This window comes from Biomphalaria glabrata, chromosome 8 (assembly GCF_947242115.1).
Source record: "Biomphalaria glabrata chromosome 8, xgBioGlab47.1, whole genome shotgun sequence".
NCBI lineage: Eukaryota > Metazoa > Mollusca > Gastropoda > Planorbidae > Biomphalaria > Biomphalaria glabrata.
The window spans coordinates 43,781,155-43,803,933 of record NC_074718.1 but is presented as its reverse complement, the minus strand read 5'-3'; the positions used below and the strand labels follow the sequence as shown (position 1 = coordinate 43,803,933).

General features: G+C 40.3%; 1 protein-coding gene across 3 annotated transcripts in view; it reads right to left on the bottom strand.

Annotated features, from left to right (window-relative positions):
* The window catches only part of LOC106075470 (alpha-1,3-mannosyl-glycoprotein 4-beta-N-acetylglucosaminyltransferase B-like), a 104,278-nt gene that overhangs the window by 69,828 nt on the left and 11,671 nt on the right, over window positions 1–22,779 (bottom strand). The window contains exon 1 of one of the 3 annotated variants that reach the window (XM_056037532.1): window positions 11,141–11,517. The exons of the other annotated variants lie outside the window; for them this stretch is intronic. The gene's annotated coding sequence lies outside the window, so the exon portion shown is untranslated. Of the gene's footprint in view, window positions 1–11,140; window positions 11,518–22,779 lie in introns of those variants that run through there. 3 annotated transcript variants of the gene reach the window in all.

Here is a 22,779-nt window from a genome sequence, read left to right as displayed (position 1 = left end):
ACTTGGTTGGGAAGGTAAAAATCTTCTACTTCTGACTTGGTTGGGAAGGTAAAAATCTTCTACTTCTGACTTGGTTGGGAAGGTAAAAATCTTCTACTTCTGACTTGGTTGGGAAGGTAAAAATCTTCTACTTCTGACTTGGTTGGGAAGGTAAAAATCTTCTACTTCTGACTTGGTTGGGAAGGTAAAAATCTTCTACTTCTGACTTGGTTGGGAAGGTAAAAATCTTCTACTTCTGACTTGGTTGGGAAGGTAGAAATCTTCTACTTCTGACTTGGTTGCGGAGGTACAAATCGAAGAAAAAAAAAAGCTTGTGTGAAAAGTCTATACGTTGAATCTAAGAAATTGAACCTTTAGCTGTGGGACTAGACTTAAATTTGGTATTGTGTTTTGTAACTTGTGCATTGTGTGTGTGTGTGTTTATCCTATTCTGCGAATTCCTTTCGGTTCATTAAACGGATTCATTCGTCAAAGTGAGTCTCTGTTGGTTCTTCAGCAAAGCCCATTTCCCGGGCCACGCTGATTGTTGTGCAATTGGACTTCACGTCTGAAAGTAAAGATGTGTACTAACCACACACAAGACCAGCGTCACAACTGTCAGCACTTACACTGAAGCACACACACATTCACAACACATGTAATGAAAATACACACACACACACACGGAAAGTATTCCCAAACACATGACCAGATGTCGCAAGTTATAACACATGGAAATATGATTAAAAATAATTGAAATGCCTAAAGTTTAACATTTCAAAAAATCATGATTCAGTTGTAAGCTTTCCAAAATCAATGTACCGTATGTCAAGATTTTGTTCCTTTGATTTGCATATATATATATATGCATATAATATGTATAATAATATAAATGTATACTTCAAGACGAAAGTCCTATTTAAAGAAAAAGGACATAAATGGTGTTAAAGATCTGGGAGCAGCCTCTCTAATGACAGTATGTCAGTATATCGGCAGTTTATTCACTCAAACATAAGGTCAGTAGATTGGCAGTCTATCACACTTAGTACTTACAGTATGTCATTAGGTAGGCACTTTATTGTACTGACGGTATCTGTCGATATCTAGCTATAAATAACTTCGCAACAATGACCAGGCTACCATCTATTACATATTCAATTGACAACCGCGCTTCACGAACGCTACATCAGTAAATTGCGAATTGAACTCACTCACTCTCTCTCTGTCTCTCTCTCTCTCTCTCTCTCTGTGTCTCTCTCTCTCTCTCTCTCTCTCTGTGTCTCTCTCTGACTCTCTGGTAGCGTTAACTATTCATCAACAGGTGATCTATGTAGAGTGAACACCTGAGCCACCGTCCCACTGCGCTTGGCCATTGACATGTAAGTCTTGACTAACTTAACGGCACTATATAGTGGCCACTTCTTGAGCCACCGTCCCACTGCGCTTAGCCATTGACATGTAAGTCTTGACTAACTTAACGGCACTATATAGTGGCCACTTCTTGAGCCACCGTCCCACTGCGCTTAGCCATTGACATGTAAGTCTTGACTAACTTAACGGCACTATATAGTGGCCACTTCTTGAGCCACCGTCCCACTGCGCTTAGCCATTGACATGTAAGTCTTGACTAACTTAACGGCACTATATAGTGGCCACTTCTTGAGCCACCGTCCCACTGCGCTTAGCCATTGACATGTAAGTCTTGACTAACTTAACGGCACTATATAGTGGCCACTTCTTGAGCCACCGTCCCACTGCGCTTAGCCATTGACATGTAAGTCTTGACTAACTTAACGGCACTATATAGTGGCCACTTCTTGAGCCACCGTCCCACTGCGCTTAGCCATTGACATGTAAGTCTTGACTAACTTAACGGCACTATATAGTGGCCACTTCTTGAGCCACCGTCCCACTGCGCTTAGCCATTGACATGCAAGTCTTGACTAACTTAACGGCACTATATAGTGGCCACTTCTTGAGCCACCGTCCCACTGCGCTTAGCCATTGACATGTAAGTCTTGACTAACTTAACGGCACTATATAGTGGCCACTTCTTGAGCCACCGTCCCACTGCGCTTAGCCATTGACATGTAAGTCTTGACTAACTTAACGGCACTATATAGTGGCCACTTCTTGAGCCACCGTCCCACTGCGCTTAGCCATTGACATGTAAGTCTTGACTAACTTAACGGCACTATATAGTGGCCACTTCTTGAGCCACAGTCCCACTGCGCTTAGCCATTGACATGTAAGTCTTGACTAACTTAACGGCACTATATAGTGGCCACTTCTTGAGCCACCGTCCCACTGCGCTTAGCCATTGACATGTAAGTCTTGACTAACTTAACGGCACTATATAGTGGCCACTTCTTGAGCCACCGTCCCACTGCGCTTAGCCATTGACATGTAAGTCTTGACTAACGTAACGGCACTATATAGTGGCCACTTCTTGAGCCACCGTCCCACTGCGCTTAGCCATTGACATGTAAGTCTTGACTAACTTAACGGCACTATATAGTGGCCACTTCTTGAGCCACCGTCCCACTGCGCTTAGCCATTGACATGTAAGTCTTGACTAACTTAACGGCACTATATAGTGGCCACTTCTTGAGCCACCGTCCCACTGCGCTTAGCCATTGACATGTAAGTCTTGACTAACTTAACGGCACTATATAGTGGCCACTTCTTGAGCCACCGTCCCACTGCGCTTAGCCATTGACATGCAAGTCTTGACTAACTTAACGGCACTATATAGTGGCCACTTCTTGAGCCACCGTCCCACTGCGCTTAGCCATTGACATGCAAGTCTTGACTAACTGGCACTATATAGTGGCCACTTCTTGAGCCACCGTCCCACTGCGCTTAGCCATTGACATGCAAGTCTTGACTAACTGGCACTATATAGTGGCCACTTCTTGAGCAGCACCGACACACCGACACACGAATCGTTATTAAGAATCTCTGCCACGCACAGGTTCAAGTCACGTGACTAGATGCTTCCAATGCAAATAATGGGGCAAGCGGGGGGTTTCAATTAGGGTGAAACTTAATTGTGTTCAAAGATTTGACCTTCTCGGGTATGTTAAACTGCGCAAGGAAATTTAAAAAAAAAATTGTTTTAATAGTGTCTGGATAAAGTAAACAAAAATAGTTTATATAGGCTGTTCGTTTCCTACGGCGTGGCCACGGGAAATATTGCGTTTCTCATTAGTCTTCGGACTCGAAGAAAAGCCTTATTATTTCGTATGATGCTTACTTTGTCAAGTACGGTAAGTCAACAGACTAGATGCTGGATGACCCTAGATCCGGCACTACCAATTAGATCAAGTAATGAATGATACTACTGGAACTTCGAATCGAAATTAAAGCGACCCCATGCTGACAGTATACAGCAGATGTGAAGTCTACGGGGTCACTGAAAGGTCAAAGAAAAAAAAATTGACTGAATGAATGAACAACACGTAACAAGAAGGTCATACCTCGCAACTAGCAACTGAGCGTCGACTCTAGCTGACTGCGACACCTCCGAAAGAGAAGGGAAAGGATAACGAAAAGAACGTTGGCAGCCAAGAGAAATTGAAAGAGACGGAGAAAGTGAGAATAAGAGAAGCAAATTTAGAGAAATACTATGTGAGAATTACAGAGAATGTGTGTGTGATAGTGAGAGAGAGAGAGAGAGAGAGAGAGAGAGAGAGAGGGGGGTGAAAGAGAGAGAGAGAATGTAACGGTAAATGATAAAGCTGATGCAGAAATATATAAAATTGTATTTAAAAAATATAATACAAATAAATCCCAAGCCTATAGGCCTACTTCAATAGAGTCCCTCCTGTTGACAGGTTCAATAATAATGGGGCCATTGATAAAACAAGTTTTGAAAAGTATGGACTCCAGCCCACCCTTTTGATTGCCCCATTCCTGGAGTTCAAAGAAAGCTTTCATGAAAGCGAGTTTGAGTTTTTGGCACATCGGCACACTTTAGGCCATGTCGTGCCCGTAATCCCTCAAGGGTTACTCTCCCTTCTTACCAAAAGAGCTAAGTTTTATTTAGACAAGTCATTGAAAACAAGGTCTATTCACAGTTAAAATAGTAAAGGTAGTAAAAATTTAATAATTTAATAAAAAATCTTTTGTAAATATTATATGTTCACAATTTCACAAAGCAAATCTTCGTAGACAGCCCCCACCTCCAGGACAAAGCCCTGTACCTTCCCGGGGTCGACATGAAAGCGAACGGAATGATACTTCCCTTTAAATTTCTTCAATTTACATTTCCCACAATCATCGTGAAAACGTTTATTAATAGCAGTAGTACAAACACGCTGACGACTTGACGTCACATGTGGAGGGGGCCTGGGCCCGTACACTCTGTCCTAGTTGTATGTTACATTCCACGTGTACATAACCACAGAATACAGACTTGGTACACATGATAATGAACATAACACCGGACACCCAGCTCAAATCTTTTCATCTTAAAGATTATAGAGGGTCTTGCTGCCCTGAGCAGCCAGAACTTGATAACCTAAAAAAAAAAAAAAAGGTGTAAAGAAAATGTGACCTACATTCCAGGCACTATCAAGAGTTAAAGAGTTAAAACACGAGCTCTTCTAGGAAACTGAACCGGAATCGAAGTTTTCGACGTCGAGCACAGTGTTTCCCAAACTTTTGACCTATGTGTACCCCTTTTATAATTTGTTTAATGCTGAGTACCCCTCGCCCATACCACACTTTTAATTTATTAACAGAACATAATAAATGGGTACCGGTATTTAAAAAAAAAATCAGCATAGTTAATGGGGTGCAAAGCGTACCCCTCCAAAGTCTTCCTGTACCCCTGGGGGTAGGCGTACCCCACTTTGGGAAACACTGGCCTAGCAGAAAGAACAGCTGGTTTAGCCATAGTCAGGAAGAAGCAGACTGTGTGGACACAGATAACTGAGGAGTAGTCATGCAGTCAAGTCGAACTACACTCTTTATTGGCATTTGGCAATCCAGTAGAATTGCAGGCATACAATCCAGCAGAGCTGCAGGCCATCGCTTATATCAACGGCGAGACTCTTTAAAGAAAACAATCATGTAGCACTATATGCACCATTGTCAAGTCTACAGTAGAACTATTGGCACCTTGTATAGTACTGACTATGGGTCTATAAAAACAGTTAAACAGAATATGTTTCCCACATTTCAAACAAATGATCGCGATTGTGTAAAGCCAAATGAAACCAGTGCCTTAGCATCCATAGCGACAGGGGTTCACCACTGACAGCTGCTGCCCTTCGTTAGAAAAGTAAAGTCCCCCTTTCAGACCTTGTGGTCTATAGGACAGATGATGTAAAGTTCATCTGATTCTGTGTCCTAATGTTAACGAGGGTGTCATGTAGCAAGCACAACGACCAACCACCTTTACTTTTCCCCAACTAACGTCAGGTACCCATTAGAGCGGGGTGGACTCAGAGGCGCCCGAAGATCCTGAAGTTTAAAATCCCAGTCTTCACCAGGATTCGAACCCTGGACCCCGGTTCGGTTGCTAATCTCTTTACCGCTCAGCCACCGCGCCTCTGCCCTTCATTAGAAAAGAATTTAAATGTACACATTTATCACACAATTTTCTTTAGTACACCGTGTGTATCTATCTAGCGTTAGTCTCTCTAATGGGGAAGAAACAGCCGACAGTTTAGACAAGAGGTGCACTTGGGCCCACACCTCGCTACGCTACTGCATGCAACGTCCCTTTAGAAACCTAATTAAAATATTTTGAAATGATCACAGTTAGAGAAAGGTTTCCCACCAAGGTATTTCATGTCTAGCTCTCGTGTGGACACTAGCGAAAAGAAAGGATACGCACACCCACACACATTAAATCAATATTGATTCAATTAGGCGCTACACCTTGAACTATTTTTCTCAAAGGTTGACTTTGACTGAAAAGGAAATTGACTAACACCAGTACATCGAACTTTGGTGACACTAGCTGGGGCTGAATGACTTTGGCACTCCCATTCAGTCAGAACAGTCAATGTCTTAGATCAGTGTCACCCAAACTACGGCTTCCATGGTCAAGTTCCCCTTTCAGACCTTGCGACAGTTGATGTAAATGCCATGTATTCCCCACGGTTAACGAGGGAGTCATGTGGTCAGCACAACGACCAACCGCCTTTACTTTCCCCCAACTAACGCCAGGTACCCATTAGAGCTGGGTGGACTCAAGAGGCGCCTAAGGATCCCGAAATTAAAATCCCAGTCTTCACCAGGACTCGAGCCCGGAACCCCGGGTTCGGAGATAAACGCTTTACCGCTCAGCCACCGCGCCTCCGTGTCCTAAAATACAACTTTCCTATTCTGCCTTACAAACATTTTAATGAGAATCGTATTACCAGAAAAGTAAAGATTTTGGTGTCGATATTTTTCATAGTGCAATAGCGACTGTGTACAAACATACTAAACTTTAGACTACTAGAAACTACTAAGCGCAATGTGATGAACAACAGCCCGCATCTGGTCCACTTAACACTAAAACATAGCCCGGTCACATGCATATTTACAAGGCAATACATACAGAGTAACGGTAATGCCCCCCTGCTATCTATCCAACGGTATCTATAATTCATTTCTTGCAGGACAGCCCTTGTGGCGGGAAAACAGAATATTCTGATAAGCCTGTTGTCAAGAATAGGTCAAAAGGTCAGCACGGGGAAGTGGGTGCGACAAGGTGTGAGACAAAGATAAGAACTAAAACTTCAGTCGATGAAAGATTCAAGTTTATTATAAGAACTAAAACTTCAGCTGATGAAGGATTCAAGTTTATTATAAGAACTAAAACTTCAGCTGATGAAGGATTCAAGTTTATTATAAGAACTAATACTTCAGCTGATGAAGGATTCAAGTTTATTATAAGAACTAAAACTTCAGCTGATGAAAGATTCAAGTTTATTATAAGAACTAAAACTTCAGCTGATGAAGGATTCAAGTATTGTAATTATTATAAGAACTAAAACTTTAGCTGATGAAGGATTCAAGTTTATTATAAGAACTAAAACTTCAGCTGATGAAGGGTTCAAGTTTATTATAAGAACTAAAACTTCAGTCGATGAAAGATTCAAGTTTATTATAAGAACTAAAACGTCAGCTGATGAAATATTCAAGTTTATTATAAGAACTAAAACTTGAGCTGATGAAAGATTCAAGTTTATTATTAAAGAACAAACACAGAATGTGAAACAAAAAAATAAATATGCTTTCTTGTATGTGGCCTAAACTGTGGATAAAAAAAGAAAACAGAGGACTTTGAGATCTAGTGTCCAGAGATTGAACTATGAGTCTACGACACTGAAACAATGTCACTGTCATGTCACGGAATCAACTGCGCGTTAATTTAGTGTTCTTCAAGGCAGATCAGATCTAGACTTGGTCCAACGAAAGGGTCAAAGAACTGTAAGTTGAGTGGGTTTTTTCCGCAGTCTCCATATTTATGGAAGTTTTCAGAAATTCGGTCCAATAAAAGGGTTCAAGCAGTTTCCCAAATTGTGTTCCACGGAACCCTAGTGTTCCGCGATTCAGGTGTTCCACGAACTACTGGAATAATTAACTAATAGGCCACCACGTGAATTAGTCTCTCTAAAAAAAAAGTATGCGGTCTATGTAACGAATGAACAGATTTCAAACAGAATTAATACAACAATTCGACCCCACGATGACCTGCTAACCCCTGTCAAAAAAACGTAGTAAACTCATAAAACTCTATGGCCACAGTACAAAGTCCTTCCTTCAGGGGACAGTACCAGGAAGAAGAAGAGGAAGACAGAGGGAGTGATGGGAAGACAACATCAAAGAATGGACAGCCCTAACATTGAATGAAATTCTAACCAAGGCAAAGGACAGAGAGAAATGGAGAAAGAGGTTGACAGATCTTGTGTCGTGCCCCAAAGGTTCAACAGACTAGATAAGTGAAGGTGAAAGAATAAGCAAAGTGTTCCGATAAATACTCAGAATGTGCGAAGTGTTCCGATAAATACTCAGAATGTGCGAAGTGTTCCGGTAAATACTCAGAATGTGCGAAGTGTTCCGATAAATACTCAGAATGTGCAAAGTGTTACGATAAATACTCAGAATGTGCAAAGTGTTCCGATAAATACTAAGAATGTGCGAAGTGTTCCGATAAATACTCTGAATGTGCGAAGTGTTCCGGTAAATACTCAGAATGTGCAAAGTGTTCCGATAAATACTCAGAATGTGCGAAGTGTTCCGATAAATACTCAGAATGTGCCAAGTGTTCCGTTAAGGAAAAAGCTTGGGAAACACTGGGTTAAAGAATTGAAAGTTGGGCGTTTTTTTTTTTTCAACAGTCTTCACATGAAAGTTTGAGATAGAGGAACTTGGGTCGGCTCCCAAACCAAATCGCAGGGCAGAATTTTGTACGGATTTAAAAAACTGTGAGTATATCCCATTCAAGTTGCCTTGTAAATAACAATCCATGTTCCAAGCATGATATAAAAAGACTAGTACTGTGGAGCAGAGGTGGCATGACACACGTCTCCAGAGTTACTTTGAAGTTTTAGCATGTTCTAGAGTTTTTAGGCTGAGCACAGAAACACACCAATACACAGCATCCAACACAACACAGTTACACGCTGAGTCAACACACTATTATATAGGCTGAGCACAGAAACACACCAATACACAGCATCCAACACAACACAGTTACACGCCGAGTCAACACACTATTATATAGGCTGAGCACAGAAACACACCAATATACAGCATCCAACACAACACAGTTACACGCCGAGTCAACACACTATTATATAGGCTGAGCACAGAAACACACCAATACACAGCATCCAACACAACACAGTTACACGCCGAGTCAACACACTATTATATAGGCTGAGCACAGAAACACACCAATATACAGCGTCCAACACAACACAGTTACACGCCGAGTCAACACACTATCATAGAAGCTTTGCACAGCAAGAGTACAAGGAAGTAAGTGAATCGAGGTCAAGCGGAATCAGATTAAATGGCAAAGAACAAACTCAAGTTCAAAGAATTGTTCTCGTCTGAATAAACAAAACAGAAAGACCAGGCACGGGCTTCCATTATGATACCTTACAGTGAATAATGTGGCTTCCCATTATGATACCCTACAGTGAATAATGTCTGTTTCCTTTGAAAGCGCGTGTTTATGTTAAGGCAAGGAGTGATCAGCGAAACAAGAGCTGATCAAATCGGAAATTCACTGGAACAAATGCTTTCGTTTTCAAAGATGTCATTTTGATTGACATAAAGTTAATGTCACAACTGACACAAGGGTACGTGAAAGAACTCAAGATTGTCCCTTTTGTGTTCTTCTCCCGTGTCTTAAATTTCTCATTGTCTAGTGTACACCTAAGTGTCTCGACTGTCTCGTCTTACGTACCCTACGTGTCTTGACTGTCTCGTCTTAGGTACCCTATGTGTCTTGACTGTCTCGTCTTATGTACATGTGTCTTGACTGTCTTGTCTAATGTACCATAGGTGTCTTGACTGTCTCACGAGTCTTATTATCCTATGTGTCGTGACTTTCTCGTTACCTGATATACCTACTCAATGTGTCTTAACTGTCCTGTGTGTCTCATGTAAACTGATACTAAACATTATAAATATAGATAGATACTACCAAGTCTAGTAGGAAGCAGATTGCTTATTAATTCATCATCATCATCATCAAACTCCATTTGACTGAGGCCTTGAGAGGCTCAAATCCTCTCTTGCAAAAGCCCTGGACAGAAACCCTGCTGTTTTTGCGTAGTGCATACATGTCACCATACAGGTCGAGAATTTTTGGTTTCCCAGACCTGCTTATTAATCGTACCCACTAGGCCCAACTGAGTTTCCGTCCTAATCTTTCATTACGTCACTGAAAAGAAGGGTGGGTGCGGATGTAACTTGACCCCAAAGTTGGGAGTATATCGCCTTAGATCTAGTTAGAATATTTAAAAAAAAAAATGGATTAACCCTTAAAACGCGTGTGGTAGTTTAGCCTCTAAACATCAGACTAGTGTTTGCACTCATTGTAAAACAGTTCAGCACTTTAAGGGTTAACAGAAAGAATGATCGTGACAACATTCGACTAGCGCCAATTGGATTTATCGCGATTAGTATTTATGTATTTATTCCCCTTTTTTTCGTATTCAAATATAGTGATTAAGATAATAAGATCTTTCAGGGAGGGGGAGGGTGGCCTAATATGAGTGAAATGATAAATGTTTCAAGGACTCTAGCACGGTTAAAGCAAATACAACAGACAGGCAACGAAAGCAGTTTTCTATGCTGTAGATACGACTCTATTTGATGACTAATTAAACAGTCTTATCTTATCTTCTAATCTTATATAATACAGACGTTACTTTAAAAAAGAAGATGATTACGTCCTACGCGTCATGCGTTTAGTCATGCATATTAACCAATGACTTAAATTCTGCAAAGTCACTGGTTTTCCTGGCTAGCTCAGGCAACCCATTCCATGCTCTACTCTAATAGCACTAGGGAAGAAGGAGTATTTGTACAAATTTGTCCTAGCATATGGGACGAGAAATGTGCCTTTATCTTTGTGTCTTTCAGAGTATTTTATTAAATTCTGTTTTTTTGTATTTGAAGATTATGGTTCAGTGTTTTATGTATAATTGCTACTTTACTTTTGAGTCTTGTACCGCTAAGATAAGCTTACAAGGCAAAGTCTGGGACATCTGGACTAATTTCAAAATAGTTGATTGTTGCAGACGAGTTGAGGCGACCCATTGATTAGCCAGTTTAAGTAATGCATTGTCATCATACGGCCGCAACCAACGTACAATATCTACTAGAGTAGTGTTGTTGTTGCTTTTTTAAAACTATGCACATTAAATTCAACGAGATCAAGACTCTGTTTCATTCATCGTATCTGTTTTTTATATTTAAAAAATTGTCTTAATTGAGTGGTGTCAGAAGTGGAGAGGCGACACTTTGCCACAGGGAATCGGCAACACTCATTAAAAACGTTAGCCCCTGTGTGTAACAACTTTTAAAGTGTCTAGCCTAAATTTCCACCAAAGTCACGTGCCACCGTTGACCTGATTAATGTCAAATAAAACGTCAAATTGAAACTTTAAAGTTAAAGTGAATCTCTCAATGTAAAGCCTACCTGCTCTTGGTCTAATCTCTTCAAGGTGTATTAATAATCCGGGAAAAATAAGCATGAAGTATAATATAAATCCAAACACTGGCTAAAGAATACGATTCACACTGCTAACGAAAAGACTAGAATCTTATTAACTCTAGTCTAGATTTATCTACGTCAGAGCATGCGAGCGACTGTGCTAGAAGCGAGGTAAACATAGACTTTGAATGGGAGACAATTCTTGTCACTAAGTCAAGAAGATAGTTCTGGCTCTTAAAAAAAAAAAGTGGGTGCTTCCCCTTCTCTCTACTGTAGATAAATATAACTCGAAGGCTGTCACGCGCGGCATAGATCGCGAATTTGTTTTTTTTTCTCTCTCTTATGGTCACTAACAATTAAAACTGGGTTTATTTCCCCTTAGCGCAAGGTCGCGGTGTTCATTCGATGGCCCGTCGCGCAGTCTATGCTGTTTCGCAAGTCGCTCGCTCGTTGACTAGGAACAAGATAACGTGAGACAAGCGGGACAGGGAACGTCACTCTCGCCCGCTGGCGGGAAACTACATTTTGAAAGCAGACGTATGTTAACAAAGATGGCGGAGAAAACTGAAACATTAGATGTCTTAATCTCGAGATATAGGGGGGCAGTGGCGTAGCAAGGTACCCGTGGGTCTGGGTTCAAGAACATCTTAATGGGCCCCCCTCCAGCCAATAAGACAATTTTAGTGTGAGACAAAAAAAAGAGTAATCTAAATGTGAAGACATTCCAATGTAAAGATCGTACTTTTTTAAAAAATAAGTAATTATGTCATAACGTTTGATTCAGTTAGGACTGCATATAAGTAATAGTATCTTAAAAGTCAATGTTTTTACAACTTCTTAACAGAGTTAAACGACTTAAAAGTGTTTCAAATGAGCAAACAAATGTTCTACCTAAGTTATAATGTGGGCTCCAACTGGTCATTAGTCATGGGCCCAAGCGTAATGATCTCCTTCGCGCCGTGGTTGCTACGCCACAGCTGTGGGCCCCCATTGCCTATTGGTCGTAGGCCCGGGTTCATTGAACCCCTTCGCGCCATGGATGCTCCGCCACTAATAGGAGGACAGACTTAATGTGTACCGAAAAGATATATGCGTACGACTACCAGACATCCGCAAGCCCATTGGAGGTCAAGCCTTACCAACTCATCTTTCTCAGGGTCCTCAAGCGATGTTCTGAGCATCGGGCGACAAGCTTTATCCTCACTTCTCAGAGGGCGACTTCTGCAGCCCTTTTCCCTAGTCGATGACCACGGACTTTGGGTCTCCAAAGAAGGTGCGACGCCAAGTTCGTCATGGACGTCTTCGTTTTCGCTGTCCTCCATGTTATGACGCCACTGCTAACTTCGGTAAACAAGTTTCATCTTGTCTGGGGCTAGATCCCGGTAAATCTCACGCGACTTTTTGGTCACCTTTTCATTCAAGGAGGCGAGAGCCCATGGGTAACATGATCTCGGCAGGGCCGGCCCTGACAATTGCGGGGCCCTATGCGAAACAGATTGCGCGGGGCCCAGTCTGTGTAGGGATAAGGATAATAAGTAAATATAAAAAAATGTTATTAGAAAATCAATTCGTCTTCACCTTTTATTCATTCTTTACTAAATACAAAATCACGATCAGGTTTACTTTACGGGCCTTGCGTGTAGCCATGTCGTACAGTATTCAATTGTTCAATCTATCTTAGTGAACTGTTGACCTCAAGTAATTCTTGATTAGTTTTGAGGCGAGGGAAGCTTCTTCCACCAGATGCCAAGTGGTACAGTATTAAATTGTTCAATCTATCTTAGTGAACTGTTGACCTAAAGTAATTCTTGATTAGTTTGAGGCGAGGGAAGCTTCTTCCACCAGATGCCACAGTTACGGGTATTGTTAAAAATATACTGAGTGCAACAACGTAGTTTAGGAAAGCAGTGTATATTTTATTAGTGGACAGATAAGCTAAAATTTCTGCCGGGTTTTGGTGGTATTTGGTAGAATATGCCTTAAAGATCAATTCTGTCTATTTTTTCAGTAGATTTTAATAATTTCAAGAGATTTCCAAGAGCTCCTGGAAAATCAGGAGGCTGCGGGAACCTTGTTAAAAATTATAATGGTTTAATTTAATAATTTACACCTGTTATTAGCGCGGGCCTATGAAAGTGTGGGGCCTAATGCGGCCGATTAGGTTGCAGTGGCCTAAGGCCGGTCCTGGATCTCGGTAGGTTATTCGTAGAAAACTTCTCAGCCATCGCTGTTGAGCCACGTTTAAGTCTCTTTTTTACAAAGCTTTTATTGTAGTCAAACTGAATTTCCATTTGATTGGACCAATAAACATTTTCTTATCTTATGTTATTATCAACTCTGTCTGGTACAAATCTAACGCACGTTATTTCTCCCACTTCCCATTCTCAGAACAAGTTGAAACTTTGCACAATTATTCATTGTCGTGAGCAATACATGAATCAAATTTTAAAAAAAACCGGACCAATTAGTGTCATTAATTTGAGGTCAATACTTAACTTTAGCTGTGCAACGACGAGATTCAGACTGAAACTTCCCAGACAAAATAACCTTCCGCGTGAGTTCATCATCCGAGCAAACAATGATTACATCTTGTCTTACATCTTCAGTCGGAACTATTTCTCATCCAGTCACGTGTCCGTGTCATTCTCTGATTGGTCAACTCTTCGTTGATCCGACACGAAAATGTTTCTTTCCATTTTGTTTTGACGTGTATTTCTCAGAGACTTTTTGACAAATAAAGAGTTTTACTTCAGCGGTACGCGACGTTTCGGCGGCGACGTTTTTGGCGCTGAATGTTTTAGACACGTACATGTTTATTTTATTTTGCCTTCAATAAGAATGATACATGCCTAATTGTAAGCGTGTGTGTTTGTGTTCAAACATTTTGTTTTGAGAAAAAAAAAACAATAGATTGTTATCCTTTATGAGAAATGAAGAAGCTCTCATCAGAATCACAAGAAAGACGACGCCTTTTCTTAAGCTATCCCAATAAGATCTACGTCTAACCTTTCGTCTCAGGACCGGACACAACAGAATGAGACAACATATGTTCCGGGAGCTCAAAATTGGAACCAGTGAAATCTGCCCATGTGGAGTGTCACCAGAGAATGCTGACCATGTCCTTCAAAACGGCATTCTCTACCAAGAGGCCCGAACAAGACACTGTCCCCAAATCACCCCAATAGAAAGAAAACTCTATGGAGAGCTCCCAGATTTGGAAACCACTGCGCAGTTCATCTCACATATTGGACAAGTGTCATCTGAACGCTCCAACAATAGTGAGAATGATGAAGGAGAAAAATTCATTCGATTTTGGATGTAAGTTTGTTGTGTAATTACTGTTGTGTTAATTGACATCACCCAATAGTATGGGTTCCAATATCAGGACCGGTCCTACAAATTGCGGGGGCCCTATGCGAAACGGATTGCGCGGGCCCCAGTCTGGGTAGGGATAAGGATAATACGTGAAAATTAAGATTTTGTAATAGAAAATAAATTCGTCTTTGCATTTTATTCATACTTTGCTAAGTACAAAATCATCCCGAAATGACATTTTTGTCTGCTTTTAAGGAGATTTGCATGAGTTTTCAGAAGATTCCTATAATTTCAGGAGGTTTTCATGACGTTTTCGTATATTTTGCAATTTCAGGAGTATTCCAGCATTTCCAGGTACCCTTCAATAACAAGTTAAAATGGTTTAAGTTAATACTTTCTTTACACCTAGAATTCGCGCGGGGCCCACTGCTGCATATGTTGCAGTGGCCTAAGACCGGCCCTGTCCAATATTGTCCATTGAACCACGTGACCTATCATTCATGCATGTATATGCCATTAACTTTGTCAATACGTCCTGCTTCGAGTCTTCAGTGCCGAAATGTTTAACAAAATGTACCATAGGACGACAGGATGGCTGCCTGGTCGTGCGGATTGCGCGCTGGACTGTCGTTCGGACTTATAGATGGTCCCGGGTTCAAACCCTGCCCGCGCCCATCCCCCGTCGTCCTGCGGGAGGCTTCGACTAGAAGTAATTATCTTCAACCCTGAAGGAACATCCGAAAAAATGTCAAACATTCTACAACAAACAAGGAATGTTAACATGGGTTTCAACTAGGAACCAGTCTGAAGACAGAACCACACACCACATGGCCTGGCAGACAAAATATTTGCGGGGTAACAGGTTTCTGTAGAAAAGTTGGGCAAAAACGATTACCTTTTCAGGGAGGAGGTAGTAAAAAAAAAAAAATAATTTTCCTGCTAATTATGATTCCATTTGTTTGCTTAAACCAGAAGAATTCGATGCAAGAAGTATGGAGAAGTCTGGCAGAATTGAACTTATCCCCCCGGATAGAACTGAGCTGTAATAAAACCCAGGCTGACATTGGCGGATCCACAAGGGGGAGCAGCGATCGTGGCGATCGCTATTTTCTCTTCCTGAAGCCATGGCTGAAGTTTTAAAATCATCTTTTATAGATCGCAAGCTCTGAAAGGGGCTACTTTACTTTCACTTTGACTAAAACTGACGTGAGACTCTTCTAGTAGTTTTAAAAGTCTTGCAACTCTTTCTGTGGCCAATACTTCTAGACAGATACAGATCAAATGAAGACACCATACTTGCTCAAGCTGTCTACGTATTCAAAAAATGTATTTCCTTTCATTTTTAGACACTCCTGTTCTCAACTCCAATGACAGCAAGAAATGATGACCTCATTGATGTCTTAAATTGCTAACATGACTTCCGGTGGGATTTTTTTTTTAAAACTCCCTAATTTACAGCTTCCATCTGGCAAGTGTTAAACTTGCACTAATTATTATGTTTTGGACGCCTGAGAGAGAGAGAGAGAGAGATCGAAATTTAAAAAGAAAAAACATCGGATAAAAATAAAGTTGACGATGACTTCCTATAGTTTTTATAAGAACGTACAATACAAATGAAGGCTAAAAGGTCTAGATCGAGAACATGGTTTAGATTTTATTTAAAACAAAAAAGCTTGAGTAAATACAAGAGCTACCTAGTTTTGGTGTCTGAAGTTATGGAGATGAAGTCAGAGATACTTAAAGGATACTACTCACACACACACACACAAACACACACACTTCCAGTCTCTCTCACACAAAGACATGTTAACAAAATAGATTGAAAAAAAAAAAAGAGTAGGGAACATAAACTCTAAAATCTCAATCAATGATGAACAAGCTTTTCGTCGGGGGGGGGGGGGGGGGGTCACTGGCATCATCAGGTCAAAAAGTCGAGTCCACTGAAACTGGACAAATGCAAGAATTTCAATGAGCGGGACAGCACCGCGTCACGGGCCGAATATGGTCCGCGGGCCGTAGTTTAGATAAGACTACTATAAATTGTTCAGGAGGTGAACTGAACTGACAAGTGAAGTCTTGGGCCACAGACTGACATGTCTTACCACAGACTAACAGGTCTTACCACAGACTAACATGTCTTGGGCCACAGACTGACATGTCTTACCACAGACTAACATGTCTTACCACAGACTAACATGTCTTGGGCCACAGACTAACATGTCTTGGGCCACAGACTAACATGTCTTGGGCCACAGACTAACATGTCTTGGGCCACAGACTAACATGTCTTACCACAGACTAACATGTCTTGGGCCACAGACTAACATGTCTTACCACAGACTAGCATGTCTTGGGCCACAGACTAACATGTCTTACCACAGACTAACATGTCTTGGGCCACAGACTAACATGTCTTACCACAGACTAACACGTCTTACCACAGACTAACATGTCTTACCACAGACTAACATGTCTTACCACAGACTAACATGTCTTACCACAGACTAACATGTCTTGGGCCACAGACTAACATGTCTTGGGCCACAGACTAACATGTCTTACCACAGACTAGCATGTCTTACCACAGACTAACATGTCTTACCACAGACTAACACGTCTTACCACAGACTAACATGTCTTACCACAGACTAACATGTCTTGGGCCACAGACTAGCATGTCTTACCAAAGACTAACATGTCTTACCACAGACTAACATGTCTTACCACAGACTAACATGTCTTGGGCCACAGACTACCATGTCTTACCACAGACTAACATGTCTTACCACAGACTAACATGTCTTACCACAGACTAACATGTCTTGGGCCACAGACTAACATGTCTTGGGCCACAGACTAACATGTCTTACCACAGACTAACATGTCTTGGGCCACAGACTAACATGTCTTACCACAGACTAGCATGTCTTGGGCCACAGACTAACATGTCTTACCACAGACTAACATGTCTTACCACAGACTAACATGTCTTACCACAGACTAGCATGTCTTACCACAGACTAACATGTCTTACCACAGACTAACACGTCTTACCACAGACTAACATGTCTTACCACAGACTAACATGTCTTGGGCCACAGACTAACATGTCTTACCACAGACTAGCATGTCTTGGGCCACAGACTAACATGTCTTGGGCCACAGACTAACATGTCTTACCACAGACTAACATGTCTTACCAAAGACTAACATGTCTTACCACAGACTTACATGTCTTACCACAGACTAACATGTCTTACCACAGACTAACATGTCTTACCACAGACTAACATGTCTTACCAAAGACTAACATGTCTTACCACAGACTAACATGTCTTACCACAGACTAACATGTCTTACCACAGACTTACATGTCTTACCACAGACTAACATGTCTTACCACAGACTTACATGTCTTACCACAGACTAACATGTCTTACCACAGACTAACATGTCTTACCACAGACTAATATGTCTTACCACAGACTAACATGTCTTACCACAGACTAACATGTCTTACCACAGACTAACAGGTCTTACCACAGACTAACATGTCTTACCACAGACTTACATGTCTTACCACAGACTTACATGTCTTACCACAGACTAACATGTCTTACCACAGACTAACATGTCTTACCACAGACTAACATGTCTTACCACAGACTAACATGTCTTACCACAGACTAGCATGTCTTACCACAGACTAACATGTCTTACCACAGACTAACATGTCTTACCACAGACTAACATGTCTTACCACAGACTAACACGTCTTACCACAGACTAACATGTCTTACCACAGACTAACATGTCTTACCACAGACTAACATGTCTTACCACAGACTAACACGTCTTACCACAGACTAACATGTCTTACCACAGACTAACATGTCTTACCACAGACTAACATGTCTTACCACAGACTAACATGTCTTACCACAGACTAACACGTCTTACCACAGACTAACATGTCTTACCACAGACTAACATGTCTTGGGCCACAGACTAACATGTCTTACCACAGACTAACATGTCTTACCACAGACTAACACGTCTTACCACAGACTAACACGTCTTACCACAGACTAACATGTCTTATCACAGACTAACATGTCTTACCACAGACTAACATGTCTTACCACAGACTAACATGTCTTACCACAGACTAACATGTCTTACCACAGACTAACATGTCTTACCACAGACTAACATGTCTTACCACAGACTAACACGTCTTACCACAGACTAACATGTCTTACCACAGACTAACATGTCTTACCACAGACTAACATGTCTTACCACAGACTAACATGTCTTGGGCCACAGACTAACACGTCTTACCACAGACTAACACGTCTTACCACAGACTAACATGTCTTACCACAGACTAACATGTCTTACCACAGACTAACACGTCTTACCACAGACTAACATGTCTTACCACAGACTTACATGTCTTACCACAGACTAACATGTCTTACCACAGACTAACACGTCTTACCACAGACTAACATGTCTTACCACAGACTAACATGTCTTACCACAGACTAACACGTCTTACCACAGACTAACATGTCTTACCACAGACTAACATGTCTTGGGCCACAGACTAACATGTCTTACCACAGACTAACATGTCTTACCACAGACTAACATGTCTTACCACAGACTAACATGTCTTACCACAGACTAACACGTCTTACCACAGACTAACACGTCTTACCACAGACTAACATGTCTTGGGCCACAGACTAACATGTCTTACCACAGACTAACATGTCTTACCACAGACTAACATGTCTTACCACAAACTTACATGTCTTACCACAGACTTACATGTCTTACCACAGACTAACATGTCTTACCACAGACTAACATGTCTTACCACAGACTAACATGTCTTACCACAGACTAACATGTCTTACCACAGACTAACATGTCTTACCACAGACTAACATGTCTTACCCAATTAGATGCTTATAACAATTTTACTAGCTAGTATAGTCTTCTTGTGACGTATAGTCTCTCATTGTGAACACATCGTCAGATAGAAGTTATGTGCGATACAGTCAAATGTATAGAATATAGAGTTTGATAGAAGTTATGTGCGATACAGTCAAATGTATAGAATATAGAGTTTGATAGAAGTTATGTGCGATACAGTCAAATGTATAGAATATAGAGTTTGATAGAAGTTATGTGCGATACAGTCAAATGTATAGAATATAGAGTTTGATAGAAGTTATGTGCGATACAGTCAAATGTATAGAATATAGAGTTTGATAGAAGTTATGTGCGATACAGTCAAATGTATAGGATATAGAGTTTGATAGAAGTTATGTCTTGCAAGCGATACAGTCAAATGTATAGAATGTAGAGTTTAGAGATAGAAGTTATGTTATTGTAGGCAGACGAATTTGTTAAGTTCACTTTGATGTTTTCAATAAACAAGAGACGGTAACTCTAAATAACCAGTCAGACCCAAAGAGGAAGCTGAAGTCTGTGAATAATATATTCCTTCTTTATGTCAGGTGAAGCCTGGAGTCGATCACCCAGCAGACAAGACCAACTTTGTTTCATAATTCTTTCAAGTGCAACTCAGACCTGTGTGCTCATTATTAAAAGGGAGGGGGGAGGATTGAAGTAAAATAAATGTTTCCCACATGATACAGGAAGACCACAGACTTTGCCGAGTTGAAGACTCTAATTACCATGCACGACTACATTAACCCATGGATACGCGCGTAGGACGTAATTATCTTCTCTTTGAAGGAACGTCTGTGATTGATAAGATAAGATAATACAGGCAGAGCTATTGTTGTTTTAATCTTATAGAAACTATTTCAGAGCTGCCTAGTTGTATTGTGTATATACTCAAAGATAAGGAAGATTTATAACACACAGAAACATGAAACTATATCTTGGTCTTGCTCGTGTTGAATAATAATAAATAATAATAATAATAATAAACAACCGCTTATAGACAAAGATTTCTTCTGTTACTGTCATCTAATCTGCTACTATTTATTCACCTGAAACTCACGAATGTCCGTCTACGTCGGCACGAAGTGATTACATTTATATAGTGACAGGCAGAGAGACAGGCGTAAGCCTTTACTTGTGTTTTTTTTAAACAATGACATTAATCTACTTGTGATCCGTTGAGTAGACAAGTAAATACATGCGACACACACACAAGAAAGACATAATGAGGACAGATATCGATTTTAAAGAAAAGTATAAAAAAATATTTTTTTTAAAAAGCAAAGCTCATATTAAGCGTAGTTGTATCAATTAGTTTGGATCAGTCATGTAATTAAATCTGTAATAGATCTAGACTAACACCAATTGTTTTTCTTTAAAGGGCAATTTCATGCTTTTAGCTTTCTCACTACGTTATGATCCTATCGCTAGGCTGAACCAGTTGGAAAGTATTGGGAGGAGAAAGAACGGGGTATCTGGGTGATCGCTTTTTAAATGCATTTATATAAAAAAAAAAAAAAGGTGAACTACATGAACTCAAACTCGAGGGCTAGAGCCTCCTCAAGCCAATACACCAACTACTGTGCCAGGGAAGTGCTTATGAAAATAGAAGTTTTCGTAGTTATCTAGTGTTAGTTTCAAACTTTAAAGCGGCGACCTATTCCCTCTACAAAGTACACAGGGGACTAGTTCAACTTTTATCACCACATCAGTCAAGTACAATTTCTCTCCCTTGTTCGAGATACCAATCAAAAAATTTAATTACCAATAGTAAATTAGCTAATTGGTTAATATTTTATTTTAGCGATTCTTGTTTTGTCAGGTAAAGGAAATAATTGTGCAAAATTTCAGCTAGAACCGAGATTGGGTGTAGGAGAAATAAAACTTTTGTAAAAACTTTTCAGCTGACAGACAGAGTGAGTTGATATAAGCGTTGTAAAAAAAAAAAAAAAAAAAAAAAAAAAAAAAAAAAAAAAAAGATAATAATGGAGTTTGTGTTTTCACAAGAACTTGTAGTCGGTCCCCATGGGTCCATCATTTGGTCAGCAATGTAGGCTGGTTATGATAGTTTTAGCAGCATGAACATACGGATGAAATCAGATGACGATTTCCTAATTATCACTAATGATGTTTTTTTTCAGTAGTAACCATTTATACAAGGAGCTAATCGTGAATTTGTAGTTACATTTCTATCCTAAATCTAACATCAGGAGTATTCTCTAACTAGCCAAATGGACGGCATTAAGCAGACTGTCCTGACATCACTTAAACAGAGTACTGTTGAAATCTTTTTTAACTCTTTCTCTCCGTAATTATTTACCACATTCTGGTGGAATCAACGTTGGAATCGTTAGTTAGGAGAGAAAGAGTTAAATAAAAAAATCCTGCGGACAAACGTACTCGGTGAACATTTTGTAAAGATGTGTGTATGAAATAAAATTACGTTTCAAGCTAAAGTATAACTTTATAAAAACACAAAACAACGTTACCCGTTGTTCTAATCTTATACAAGATACTTCCAAATCTGCAAGTCTATATATATGTCTAGATGCGTCGCTAGAGATTATTCCCACTTGCTGGATGCTGCCAATATGTCAGTTCTCTTCAATTCCATCATATCTCCATGGACTTCTTTAAGAGTAAAACTCTAAAGTCAAAATGAATTGTCTTTCTCTCGTTCTGAACAGTATTATCTATTTCGCGTTGAAATAACTACCAAGTCCAATCCTTAAGCCATGTCTTGCCAACTATAAAATAATTGTTCAAAAACATTCATCAGTGACTTGGCCCCCAGTTCACATTTGATCTTGTCTTGCCAACTATAAAATATTTTTTTCAAAAACATTCATCAGTGACTTGGCCCCCAGTTCACATTTGGTCTTGTCTTGCCAACTACAAAATTTTTTTTTTCAAAAACATTCATCAGTGACTTGGCCCCCCAGTTCATATTTGATCTTGTCTTGCCAACTATAAAATAATTGTTCAAAAACATTCATCAGTGACTTGGACCCCCAGTTCATATTTGATCTTGTCTTGCCAACTATAAAATAATTGTTCAAAAACATTCATCAGTGACTTGGACCTCCCAGTTCACATTTGATCTTGTCTTGCCAACTATAAAATAATTGTTCAAAAACATTCATCAGTGACTTGGCCCCCCAGTTCACATTTGATCTTGTCTTGCCAACTATAAAATAATTGTTCAAAAACATTCATCAGTGACTTGGCCCCCCAGTTCACATTTGATCTTGTCTTGCCAACTATAAAATAATTGTTCAAAAACATTCATCAGTGACTTGGACCCCCAGTTCACATTTGGTCTT